Genomic DNA, 13,895 nt, shown 5'->3' with positions numbered 1-13,895 from the left:
GTGCTGCATCGCATTAACTTTCGACCTATGCAGACCTAGAAGTACACGTGGTAGCACAGTAACAGTCACATGTTTCGAGAGGGCAGGTTGACGGAAAGGCCGACAGGCGGATATCCCGAAAATTGCGATTAGTATGCGCCTTGTCGTATCGCGATGCGCCCTGCGGGCTGTCCTCAACGCGTCACGACAAGCGTTGCGCCTAACAGAACTCACTTCCTCTTTCCCGCGATGGCCGATCGGAGAGAAAAAGGAATCATGAATATGCATTGGGCGGACCCCGGGCACAACCGTTTGTTGTCGGCGTTTCGCACCCGGCCATCCGGGGCCCCGAGGGCCCCGAGGATCGTCGAGGTCATTCGGCATTCTCAACCGTATGGCCCATGATAAATAAGATTGCAATTACGAATGCATACCGCTGCCTAGCTCACTCACCTGCCTAACCGTATTTAGTATTACAATTGATGAGGGTTGGACCGAATAATCGGTTTGCGACATGTTGAATAGATTCTAAGATAACTGTGTAATTGGTACCGAATGACCTCGCGTTATGGAGGAGCTTCGGGTAGCTCGCGTGTTTATTTTTGCATAATGCATTCTGTGTCGGAGATGCGGGAAGTTGTGCGGTCAAACGAATTTTCGAAGGTCAATTAGTATGGTTTCCAGCGGTAAATGCGCCTACATGATGTACCGATCCACCTGCTCGTTGACTTATGGCATTGGGTAATCTTGAGAGGATAATATAAAGGCATGTTACTTGTATGTCAGATAATGTAAGAATATTTTTTAAATTTTCGTTGGGGGTGGAATTGCAATGATAATATTCACAAAAAGGCATATGTGTTTTTACATGTTCACCTGCTTCGATAGTATTTAGTATAATCATGCTGCATAATACAATATTTGACGATGAAAAATGATTTTAATTATCTTAAAACTAGATAAATTTAACATCTCAGCTATCACTTTTTTAAAAGCACGTACAGAGAATATCTGCAAAGGAATTAAATTTATAATGTATTTGAAGTCTAGTAAGTGAAAAAAGTTCACATAAACTTGTCTAAAAATGATTTATTAATAAATTATAAGTGTTCCAAGATTTACAAACAGAATACATTTATTATACTATTATTTTTCTAGTACAATAGGAATATTCGAAAGTCTTTATTTCGACATTTTAATTATTCATTGTAACTATTGTAACAACTGCTTACAATAGTTATCAGTAAATATTAAATAAATGTAAATGTTCAAAAATTCTTTTTTAAAGGAATACAGACTACTATTTGTTGAACTAATAATTGTAAAACTTTTTTCGAATATTTTTGCTGTACTAAAAATGGTAGTAAATATCTACATTTTATTTGTAAATATTTAAGTGTTTATATTTTTTACTAAAGCATTTTCAGATATAAATTTATATGAACTTCTTCCTACTCGACTTCATTAGTACTATATAACTTTGGTTTCAACATTTGTGGACATCCTGTATATGTTGATACTCGCTCGTTAAAACTTTGTTACTAATAACGTAACGTCGTCGTATAATCAAAAGTGTTTGTATGAGGGTAATTACAGATGAATGCAATTGAATGGCAATAACGGGACAATTCTGTGAAATTATTAACCATTATTATGAAGCGATATAAGGTTCCACCAGTAAGGAATGTACGTTCAAGTTTTATTAATGATATGATTATCTGACAAGGCAACTTAGCTTCGTCATTGCCATTAGCGCGTATTGATAAATGTTTGCCTGACTTTAATCTTCACAAACTACTTGCAGAATAATGGTAATTATAGTGCTGATAGATATAAATAAAACAAAGTTTTAAACGAAAAAATAAATGTTTTGTAATTATTACAATAGTAAATTTCAATCAGTAAATACAGTTTTATTAATACGATTGTATTTTTTAAACATTGACATTTAAAAGGTATGTAGAGAATAATCGTTTTAATTTAAATATATCTATCAACATTAATTAACAACTCTATTTCGTGATAGGTTTATGCTGTTCATCGTAAATAATATCTTATAGATCTTCTTAGTGAGTACATCGTTGAGAAACAGAGCCAAGTGCTCGCTTTGCGTAAGCTTCGGAAATAGAGTACGGTAGAGAGGAGGCGAAATTCAGCACGAGAAAGGCTAGCCAACAGCACCCCTTCGCTGGCCGCTGCGCTGTGGCAGGAAGGAAACGCGAAATAAATATAGCGAGGCGCAGCGGCGAGCTTGGGAGCGGCATGCGGCGAGGAACGGCAGGCGGAGTCCGCACCGGGGACTGGAACTGGAACTGGACGGCAGTCCGGCCAGAAAGATACATATTTTTAAATATTTTAGTCACGGTCCGCAATCGCCTCGTCACGCAGCCTTGCCACCTACTGCCTGCTACCCATTACGTACCTACTACTTACCAGGTACGTGCCTGGGCATCGCCGCGGATACGCCGCGCGTTTCTGGCTTCCTCGTAACTTGGTGCCGTTTTCTCTCTTTCTCCCTCCTTTGTAACTATCCGGTGTACTATGGCGCGCAACACGCGAGCTCTCTGTTCGCCGGCCGGCGTGTGCGTATGTTTCGCGTGTGTATCGCTGTATCGCTCGCACGGCTCCACGTCTACGGGAGAGCTTTTACTGGTCGAAACGCTTCGACTGCGTTGGGAAATGTAACTGCCGCAACCGTCTACCATCGTTGCAATGTCGTCTTGATGGCTGATGTTGAAGATGACGACAGTACTTTACACGGTTCCCTGATACATCCGAATCTTATTATGAATGTTTGATATGGAAAAAAAGTTTGATAAAAATAAATGTACTATAAAAATACACAAAAGTTAAATGTTTCTTATTATTTAAAAAAAAAACTGAAAAACTTGTGAAATAGATATTCTTTATTTGTCATTTATCGAATTATTCGATAGCAATGTTTAATAAGATAATTCCTTAGATTAGAAGCTGTTATATTAATTAAAATGAAAAATTTCTACAATTATTTTATTAAAATAAAAATCAAATGCTGCACGAAGATTGACGCGTCTTTATATTGAACTTTTTTATCTATCCTGATACTAAGTGATATCATATTGCGCATATATCGCATCCTTTTATCTGACTTTTTAATACTCGTAACAAAATAGTATCACGCATTTTTGCTATTTCACTTTGCGAATGAATTTTAGCGAAGTTATATATGATACGTATTTGGATAATTTTTGTACTGTACATGCATGTTACATTATCCGTATTTCGTTTTTTAATAGAATACCGGATGTTCTCGAGTCGTCATCTTGACCGGACATCATGCGTTCAAGGCTTCAAGCACGGAAACGCGATTCTTTTGTCTTACCGCTCTGCTGAGTACTGTTTTGTGCACATCAGCTTTTTTTTCTTCATTAGATAGAACATCAAGAAAGAGAGAGTAACCATTTTATTTAATAAGATTACGATATACATTGTTAATAGTCTGAATAAAACGTAAATAATAGAAAATCAATTATAATATCAGTATATTAAATGTTAATATTGTACTTTAGAGTACAGATTGACGTATATAATTGACATATTACGTTTTCTATTAACTATATAATTATTTACATTGAACAAAATAATTTCTCGCGAATGTTAATGGAACTCGGAGACAGTCCCTGAGATCTCAGCTTAACAAGGATCATTGCGAAAGATCAAGGAAAAGGTTTTCACGGATGGAAAGTGAAAATCCTCGCTAAGGTGGAAGCGGATTCGTTCTTAAGTACGCGGGATCTCGCGCGGATTCGAGAAGCTCGGCGACTAGAAAGAGCGGTGGCCTGACACGAATTTAACGAGTAGACGCGTCATTAAGGGGGTGTTGGGTACGGGGCTATAAGCCGAATGGGTGGGGAGCCGGACGGTTACAGGCAGGGTGTAGCAAGCTGCGGTGGAAATGAAGGCACACCGTGCCTGGAAAAATGCGAACCTCCATCTCCCCGCATACATTTCCATATATCAACCCATCCAGTTACGCTTGGTGAGAGCGCGATGGCGCTCGCTCGACGGCGCGGGCGAGCGAGATACGACGAGCGAAGGAGAGTCTGTGGATAAGGGGGACCAACGGAATAAATCCAACTAATTAGACGAGAAAAACCGCGGATTAATTACCCGTCGCCTTTGCCTCTTCCTACCGGCCGTCTCTTCACCATCCTTCTCCCGACTCTTGCACCCTTCCGGCTGGCCGAGCGCGGTAAACAATTTTTCATTCCGCGTTTGGCGTGGCGTTTCGTCCCTCCGGTCTTGTACATCGGACTTTTGCGGTCGTTATTTAAAGTTTCTGAGACGTTGTACGAACAATTATTCACGTATATAATCAATTGTGTTTAAATATAAACTATATTTTCTAAATCTTTGATAAGATTCTTTATACTTAAATAGTATATTAATACGTAAGAAAATATTAATACGTCAACAACTATAGTCTAATTGCTAAAGAATCTATTTTTGTTTTTTTCTTTTGTACGCAAAATGCTGATTTGCCGAATAAAAGATTCGCATTGCCCTCTCTCGAAAGGCAAATACTGGAACGAAAGTAAAAGTACGAGGACGACAGAGACGTGAAGATTATCGGGGAGTCTTTACAGCGCATATAGTTGTATACATACATACATACACAAATGCACATACCACCTCCGTGTGAAGCTACGGAAGCTTTCTCGCGATGCGGAGTGTTTGCGAGCCGTTCGAAAGCTCTCAGGTTCCAGCGAGTCCGTACCGAAAGAGGGTGGTGGTTGAAACGGAAGGATAGAAGGCTGAAATGCAGATTTCGCGCGACTCTTGAACCTGGAAAGCACCTCAGTCCCCTTGCTCGCATCACTCTCACACCTTCCTCTTCTTCCCTCTTTCCTTACTCCACCCTTACTACGATTCACCTTTTCCCTATTCTCAACTTTTGGCATCTACCGTTTTCTCATCCTCTCATGTCTTTCATGTCTCTTGCTGGTCCTACTTCTCATCCCCTCCGATTTACTTAGCGCTTAGAATCACTTTAGGGCTTCTAGGGTATCGTCCAAAAGGATATCCATCGGTGACCGATTGTTTGGATTTCACTGAATACAGAAGTGTTTATTTGACATTATGACTACGCATAGCGTAGGCTGTTGATAGCTTGCTGTATGACATTAATTAATTTTTCTCATTAATATAAAAAATAAGTTACTTATTAGCATAAATCAATGCGGCAGTTTAATCAATTTTATAGTTTGAATCGCATTTCATATTCGCGTTCTTTTTGTATCTCTAATAAATTTTATGAATATGTGTGCGTTGTATACATACTCTATGTTCTGATATAATCAAAATTTTTCCATACGTTTCGACTTCATAAATTCTCGAAGGAGACATTAAAATACGGGTCTCTTTCCACTCTCGCGAGATTGTCTTAGGCGTCATAAATTCACCCCGAGATTTCTGTCAAACTATGCCGGAGGACAGAGTCTGGCGCATCCCGCGCGTTTTCCCGGATATATCTGAGAGTCTAATAATTCATTTTATGGAAATATCGCCGACCGGGAAAGCTCGGTTGGAGAACGCGTTCGGTAGCGAGACGGGGGAACGCCGTGACACGGCCGGAGGACAGCATATTTTCCCCGAAATTTAGCGTGGCCGATTTCGAGCCAATAAATCAAACTGACCAGTCCCGGAGAACGGCCCGGTCCGGATCTCCATATCGAAATTCCTTAGCATATAGAGTGCAAGCTTGCGTAACCCCTCGGACTTCGTTCCGAGGAGTTACTTTGGACCGAAAGAGACGTTAGTCGCCCTGTCTGCTTCTTCAGTGAGTATCCCTTGTGACTTGGGGGATGATGGTGGTCCACCAGAAGTTGGATCCGTTTTATGAGACGAATTCTGTATGGAGATGGTTGGCAGCAGCGGCGGCGGCGGCGATGGCGGTGGCTGGTTGACTGAATAAAAATTACGGAATATGTTGCATATAAAGTAAGTGAAAAACAGACCGAGATGATGAATTACCGCGGGAACAAGAGGGGGTAGCGAAGATAACGCCCAGCGCCATCGATCACCGGCCATGGCCAGCAATGACGCGACCTCTTTTCTCCTCGCCTCGTCGACTGCCGCCTCCCCATGTCGCGAAGGAGACTATCGTCTACTTCCTTCTTACCCGATCTCTCACCCGATATACAGAGAGGATCTATCAATTTCTTACTTCCTGCCAGAAGCTAACACATCGCGGGTTCAAATGACGCGCGGTTAAACAAAGAGCTTCTGTACTTCGCGTTATTAATGGTAGCTTTGCCTGAAGAGCCTTCGTGAATTTGTTTCAAAAATATTAAAGAGAAAATTATTTTTCTAGGGAATATTAAGCGTGTAATATTTATCTTTAAATAGCACATTAGTGCAGAATTTTCTGGTAATAATGACCGCGCTTTTCTCAAATAAGATATGAATCGGATAATAAGTAATTTTATTAACGAATGTAATAAGAATATGTAATATAATGCATTTCTAAGACTGGTCTTGCGATAACAGAGATTAAGGAACTTCTACACATTAATTTTGACCACGATGTGCGAACACGTGCACGAGCCCGGTGTCTCAGACCATATCAGATAGGTCAGTCTTCGTTTCGGCCTTTTTCCGGTGATATAGGCGACGCTCGGCGTGACGGTTATAGTCATGGTCTTCCTCTCGCTTTCTCTCTCCCGTGTCACCCTTGGCAATCCACCCTGTCTGCCGGCGTGTAAAAGCATCTGACGCGCTGTCCCAGCAGGCCTCCTGGGCTCTTTAGATCTTATCACGGAGGTCACGGTGCTTATATGCCGGCCGCTAACATATTTTTAAGTACCGACGATAGCGTCTACCGGACACGGTCAGCGCGCGCACCAAAACGATATAACTCGACGACAACGATGACCGGTAGGCATATACGCGAGGAGTAAGAGCGTGATCGTGGACGCACGTTTATCATGCGAAAGAGATAGAGCTGGAGGAAAAGAGAAGCCGTATGAGCCGAACGCGCGTGGGTACTTGTTACTTATGCCTGCTATCCAGGAGAATGGCACCTGTCGCGCAAGGTGTGCTTCCAAACTTCTTCTTCCTTTCTTACGATGATACGCTCGATGAAATGAAACGGATAATTATATAATTGATATCGAGGAAAATTGTGTTTCTATTTGAGATACATCGTCGACCACTATGGTAGATCTGCTTAATAGAACCGAAACAATGTAATAAATGTGGAAAAATATTTTTATGCAATATTCTTCTTCTCCATTGAAAAGGAAACGGTCCGTTAATTAACAAAATTAGACTTAAAGGTCAGTATTCATAATTTGTTCTTATTTTAAGATCGTATCTTAAGTATTCTAAGTCTTGAGATGCTAATATGGCTTTGTAATTGGTTTATAACATTTTAAGACTGCACTTAAAATGGTCTTAAATATAAAAACCGACCATGAATGATATTGGCTTAAGCATTGTTTAAAATGTCGACATTTTTTATTGCAATTGAAAAGATAAATTGTCTCTTACATAAAGTCAATAGTCGTATTCAAGTTAATCAAAGCTGCTAGCCTATTTGCCGAGCAACTGAATGTGATTGATTGAATTTATGAGTAAGTACCAATCATGTTTAACTATTCAGCGAACAAACTAATTGCTTTGTCGACTTCAACACGCCTTTTGAAATAACAAAGCCATCGTATGAGAATTAATGAATTTCATTAAATTTAATATAAGATTTTTGGAATCGCTGGTATTGAAACGTGTAGCGTTCGTGCGATCAGACAAAAGATGGATATCTCTTGTGTATAGTCGCGTACGTATGAAAGTGTAAGTTTGGCGTCCAGTGCAGGTGAAGGCTTGCCGCGTGCGCGTGGAGCAGGTGGACCAACGATCTCGTGGGCCAGCACGGCCCACGAACCAACACGCTGACCTCGGACACCGGAGCGGCAATCGAAGAGATCCGGACAAGACTCCTCTTGCAGCTGCACTTTATCGTTTCGTGTGTGTGCGTACTGATGTACAAAGGCCGATCGTGCATCACTCAACGCTGATACGGGGTGATTAACAGCTATATCTCGTTAAATCAATCTCATCACATTTCCTTGATATTCAATGCTAGATATTTCCGCGTATTTCGAAATACTTTTAAAGTTCCGGCTACTTTCTTTACATTAATCTTCATAATAATCTTATATTTTTTTGTACATGGACTAATCCTTACTGTTATTTTATATGTATTATACAATGAATGTCTTAAATCAAGTTTTCTAAATATTTATGATAATAGTTTTCATGTGTCTGATACACTCTAAAAAATAACGGCATCTATATAATTTTCACTACGTTGATGTTAACACCAATATGATGTGGATGTAACATGAATCTTAAATTTACATCATGGTGTTGATATAAACCAGAGATTTGAAATCCACCCCATGTTGGTGCTAATATTGATTAATACAGTGAAAATTATATAGATACCGCATGGATCCATAGCAGAAGTATTAAATCCACATCGATATTTTTTAGATGATATGAAAAAGTATACAGAATGACATTATCATTTAATTGAATATTTCAATACTTCCTTTAGTTTCTTTAATGGAATCATAATTTTAGGTTTTTCATAGAATCGATTGTATTTTTTTAAATATACAATTGTAATACTTCTGGATATTCGTTTGCGAAAACTGTGCTTCCTGTTTTAAAATTCATTATCCAATGTCGTTGTCACGGTGGATGCAAGGTAAACTCGCAGTGAAAAGCTCATTTTGGCTGTGTTACCGCGAGATCGGTGCCTAGGACACAGGCCTCAAGATAAGGTCCTGCGAGCTTTCCCGAGATCCCTACATTACCACGTGGGTATGCGCATCCACAGGGTGGGCGGAGGAGGGTTTGGCATCGAGGATGCAAACCCCCGAGAGGCAAGTAGATCCCTGCATTGGGCGAAGCTCTCTTCCTCGCTCTGAGCGAGAGCTTTCGCGGTAAAGCGCGGCGCTTCGCAGCCTGGCGACTTCCGGTAGCTGGCCTCCCTACAGGCTTTTCCCGGAACTACAGTTCCGGTGAGAACTTGCGGTACATTGCGACGTGGTGATTCCTTCTTTATCGGCGTCCTCGGAAACATTGGGTCGTTTTCGTCTTCTTTTAATTTTTTTTTTACACTGGTAGACAAGAACCTAAGATGTGAAAAGACGATTGTAAAGGAGGAGACGAAGGAGTCATCGACCGTGCGTCGTCATAAGAAGATATTGCGCGAGATACACGGGAACACTGTCACGGCTGGCGCACTGCGCGATCTAACGCGGCGGCAACGTGTGCCGCTGTCATACCAATTAATCGCCGGGAGATTCTTATCGCCATGGGATGTTTTCAGTCACGGGCTTCAGTCCTCCTCTCTGATCGTCGTTTCTCTTTCCATTCCTCATACTCTCCTTCCTATTCGACATCGCTGTCACGATATCCGTGTCCGTGCCGTGTATGCACGCCTCCCGATCTTAATTTATGAAAATCGCGTAACGCGGCCGTAGAAATTGGCTGCTTCGGGAATCTACGACCGTGGTATTGGCGGCGGAAATTCTTTCAGATACCTGTGCGCGCAGCAAGTTCACCGCTCGATAGCTCGCGGATCGATTTGGTGTCATAACCACGTCCGCTGCTGCGACGTGACGATGGCTTCGCTAAGCGATATACCGAGAGTCGCTTTAGTAAGAAAAATACCGCTTTCATATTTCACAGAGTTTTGAGACTCTCTCGCTTTCTTATTTCATACTACAATGAAAATTATATGCAATAGACAAACGAAACAAATTAACCTCTGATAATAATTGTAAATTTAAAGATATGAGATTAATTATATCCCGCATTTGTAAAATAATAATCCTACAACTCGACTCATCAGAAAAAGAGTCTTTGGTCGATATTTATAATCTGTTTTTATTTCAAAACTATTTTAAATAATGTTTTAGAAGATGCCATTATGGCTCTAATTGGTTTATGACATTTTAAGACCACTTAAAACAGTCTTAAATATAAGAACTGACTATGAATACTGAACATAGCCATGACTGAAACTTATTAATAAGTGAAAAAAATCTAAATTTAGAAAGTGAAATTAATATGCAAGACAAGGTCAATCGCATAACATAAATATTAGATTGTAATTTGGGATTAAAGCTGATATTTTCATAGTCGATTTCAAACCGTCTTAAGATATTGTAAGCGACATGTCACACAAAGCCGCAAACATGTTAAGATATTACTTAAGACGGTCTTAAAATAAGATCAATTATGAATATGGTTTAAAGCCTTCAAATTCACGATGCTAGAAATCGGTTTGAGATTTCAGATAGAGAAAGAATTAATCGATCATGTTTAAATAATTGGTTATATGATCGAAATGTAATTTATTAATTCTTTTTTTATCCGATATCTCGAACTGATTTCTGACATTGTGAACATAAGACGTAAATTTAATATTAGAAAATATTTGAGAAGAGAGGAAGAGAGAAGAAAGAGACGACTGCTCCTTTTATTTCGGCGGCTGATGCCGACGTATTGCCATATCGTCCGATCTATGGGAACATCGTTTTGTATTCCGCGTAAGTACCGAGAGTCGACCTCGCGGTGTGTGAATGAAATTCAAGGCGGGTCGTCGGTCAGTCCGGTAGGTCGGGCGGGATCTCGCTTGTCCTTGTCCCGTTCTTGCATGTCGTCGAGGACGTGGATCGACGCGGGCAAAGAATGATACGTGCGCGTGTGCGGGATGCGAGAGAACGTGGGAAGATAGCGCGAGAAAAATCGGTCAACTATTGCGACGATAGGATTCGTATGATGTCTCGACGAGACGACGGTGAAGCTCCACGACGAAGTCGTTCCCACATACTTTCTTTAGAATTCCTGTGAACAGTGATCTTCATAGTGAAGCATAAATCAAAATATTATGAAACTATGAAAGGAAATAGTGCAAAAAGTTGATGGTTTTTTATTTTAATTATTAATTTATTAATAAGTTCAAAGAGAAAACAAAATTTCTATTTTTTTAAACATCGATATGTTTAAAAGAATTCAAAGACACATGTTTAAGAGAATTCATTGCAAAGTTCGCGATCGCGAACTTTGCAATTAGTTTTCTGCAATTAGTTCTCTTTGTTTTTCCGCACCTGTCAAGTCACGATTTTGGTGAACTTTCGTAAAGTGGATGATGCCTGTAGGGATGCAGGATATTACGGGAGATAAGCTAGAACCGGATATGGGGAAATAGATGCGTTTTGGTTCGCATAGACAGCCACTGTGGAGCTGACGGCAGTGGAGAAAACGAGGACGGTGAAAGAGAGGAAGCGAGAACGAGCCGTGTAACCGGAGAGAAACAGAAATAGAAGCGGCGGATGGATGGAAGAGGAGCGAGGGAGAGAGAGCATCTCGCGAACAAGAGGAAGCAGCGAGTGATTGATTTTTGTCGTGGCTTTGCCCGACGCTATCCGCTATATCCGCGATTGTGCGGACCCGCAGGGGACTCCCGGCGGCAGCAGCAGCAGCAGCAGCAGCAGCAGCAACGGCGGCGGCGGCGGCTTCGTACGGTGAAGCGACGACGGCGGGCGCCGCGACGCCGTCCACCGATTGGCGGTTGCCGTCCCCAGGGGGCGGCGCTAATCACCAGACCGTGCAGCACCGTGAGTCTCTACTGCACTCGCCTCGAAAGCACTCTACCGTGCATCGGTGCCTCCGATGTATGCATACCTACCCATCGTATGCATGTATATGTAGATATATACATATATGAACGTATAAGCGACTATACTAGCGACACACGTATATATTTCACGTATGCATACGAGTCGCATGTTCACTCATACACGTATGTATACGCGTATGCGCGAAAACGAGAGCGCACGCGAGTGAGCGGTGTCCCCTCGCGCGTTAGAGCTTGCGAGAGAGCACATCGTGGAGTCAGGAACAGGATGTAAAGTGACGACTATGACGACGGGAAATGGAATCGCGCAGCGATCCCTTTGTTCCCAAGTTGGAACGAGAGGGAAAGAACCACGTAGATGGATGGCGGATAACTTTGCCGGGTTAGATAAAAGCGATGGAAGGAGCTCTACGCGTTTGTCCGATTTCCAAGTTCGATCGAAGTCAAGAAAAATGCGACACGAATGTTACATCTAGCATTAAATGCACTAGTTAGAGATCGAATCATCTACCATACAGCATAGATCATTCCAGCAATATTGCAGCAACATTATAATGTTCCAGCAGTAACATTATAAGCTGTAATATTGCTGCAAACTTCTGTGCTGTATGGACTCGCAGAGTTGAACTCGGCTAAGGCGGCTTAAAAAACAGCCATGAAAATATGATATGCGGTCTGAAAAATGTCAGAATCTAACATCTAATCGCCACATAAAATGTAGGAATCACATTTCCATTAAATGAAGTTCGTATTAAGAATTCGATGGCTTTCTGAGAAAAACTTTGAATATCTTTAATTATCGGGCATTTGAGACTATAAGTTTTTAATTAGTACGATTGTTGTGTCATTTGTTTATTTTTTAGTAATAATGTATTATTTGTTAAAAGATATAGTAATTTATTCATTAAAGAATAAATTCTCTAAAACTAGCTAATATCGTTTCCTTAACATAAAAAGTGACACAATTACAAAAATGTTAATTTTTTTAGTTACTATGAATTACTTTATCAATCATTAAAAATAAATTTATTTAAAAAATCCTCACACTTAAAAAAAATGGTTTAAAAAAAAATGTTAAAATAAAAAAAGAGTAAAATGAAAAATAACAAAGACATTTGCTCATATTTGATCATATGTTCTTTTTGCTACAATGTTATTTGATTAATCAGTGATTTTCTGTTGAAAAAATAGTTTTTTCCTTTTTTGAGAAACTTGATTTTTTGAGTTGTGTCATTTTTAAAGTAAAAGAGCGACATATACAAACTAAAATACAACAAATTGAATGAAATTATTTCAACTATCTTTGCATAATTGCGCGAGATTCATGGTATATTTTCATAAATTTTCTTGCTGAAATATTGTACAAAATTTATATTTTTCTTTTACTTTCTCTGAAAATATATATGTATATTTTCAGTAACGATGTGAATTCAGTAATAGTCCATAAGATCTCACATGTATTTCGTGACGTATAGCTTTAACTTTGGCATTTATCAGTATGCAAACTATCTCAGATTAAATAACCCCATACAAATAGATCTGTTCTCTTGCATTTGAAAATAAATCTAAAGCTAGTTGAAGTTGTTCGATACCTATTCGCACTATAGCGCAAATGAGAAAAAGTCATCATAGAGTTCGACGCTCTATTGCCGACCCTTGGACGATACGGTCGGAGAAAGCGGGAGCAACTCGGTTCTGCGGTTTTCAGTCGGACGACGACGATAAACCATCAGCGCTGATTTACGAGGGCACGCCGTGCCGAGCGCAGTGGAGAGAACCTGGCGCGGATCGTAGCTACGGGGAACGTTGGCTACGCGATCGCAGTCAGGCAGCCAGGCAGCAACGATACACACCGTTCGGTGGCAATGTAGTTGATAAAGGCCGATAAATCGCGAGTAAAACGGAGTGATAATATCGCGCGAGGGTGGGATGGGTGGGATCGTCGCCGTTGGAGGTGGAAGAGAGCCAGAGGAGAAGACGATAGTAGTGGTCGTGTCGGTAGTGGACGGTGAGGGGAAGGAAAGGGGCAAGGGAGAGGGGGAGCGTTCCGCCGCGGCGACGACGGCCAGAGGGTGCGGCGGGTACAAAAGGGAAGATGGTCGGGTTCCTCGAGGTGGGGAAATCATGGGCACAAAGTGGGGAGTCCGTCGCGTAGAGGGATGGAAGAGGAGAACGTGGATCATGGTAGAGGGGTACATCGTCTCTCGCCTTGTCGCTTAGGCAA

General features: G+C 40.9%; 1 long non-coding RNA gene across 2 annotated transcripts in view; it reads right to left on the bottom strand.

The window, feature by feature from the left end:
- The window catches only part of LOC147908588 (uncharacterized), a 198,818-nt gene that overhangs the window by 96,983 nt on the left and 87,940 nt on the right, over nt 1–13,895 (bottom strand). Inside the window, exon 1 of one of the 2 annotated variants that reach the window (XR_015546078.1) lies at nt 2,413–2,876. The exons of the other annotated variant lie outside the window; for it this stretch is intronic. This is a non-coding gene — a long non-coding RNA (uncharacterized LOC147908588). Of the gene's footprint in view, nt 1–2,412; nt 2,877–13,895 lie in introns of those variants that run through there. 2 annotated transcript variants of the gene reach the window in all.

The sequence above is a fragment of the Acromyrmex echinatior genome, chromosome 9, assembly GCF_024713525.1.
Source record: "Acromyrmex echinatior isolate Ae372 chromosome 9, ASM2471352v2, whole genome shotgun sequence".
Classification (NCBI taxonomy): Eukaryota; Metazoa; Arthropoda; class Insecta; order Hymenoptera; family Formicidae; genus Acromyrmex; species Acromyrmex echinatior.
Note: the sequence above shows the minus strand (reverse complement) of the source record. Positions and strands in the feature narration are given on the sequence as shown.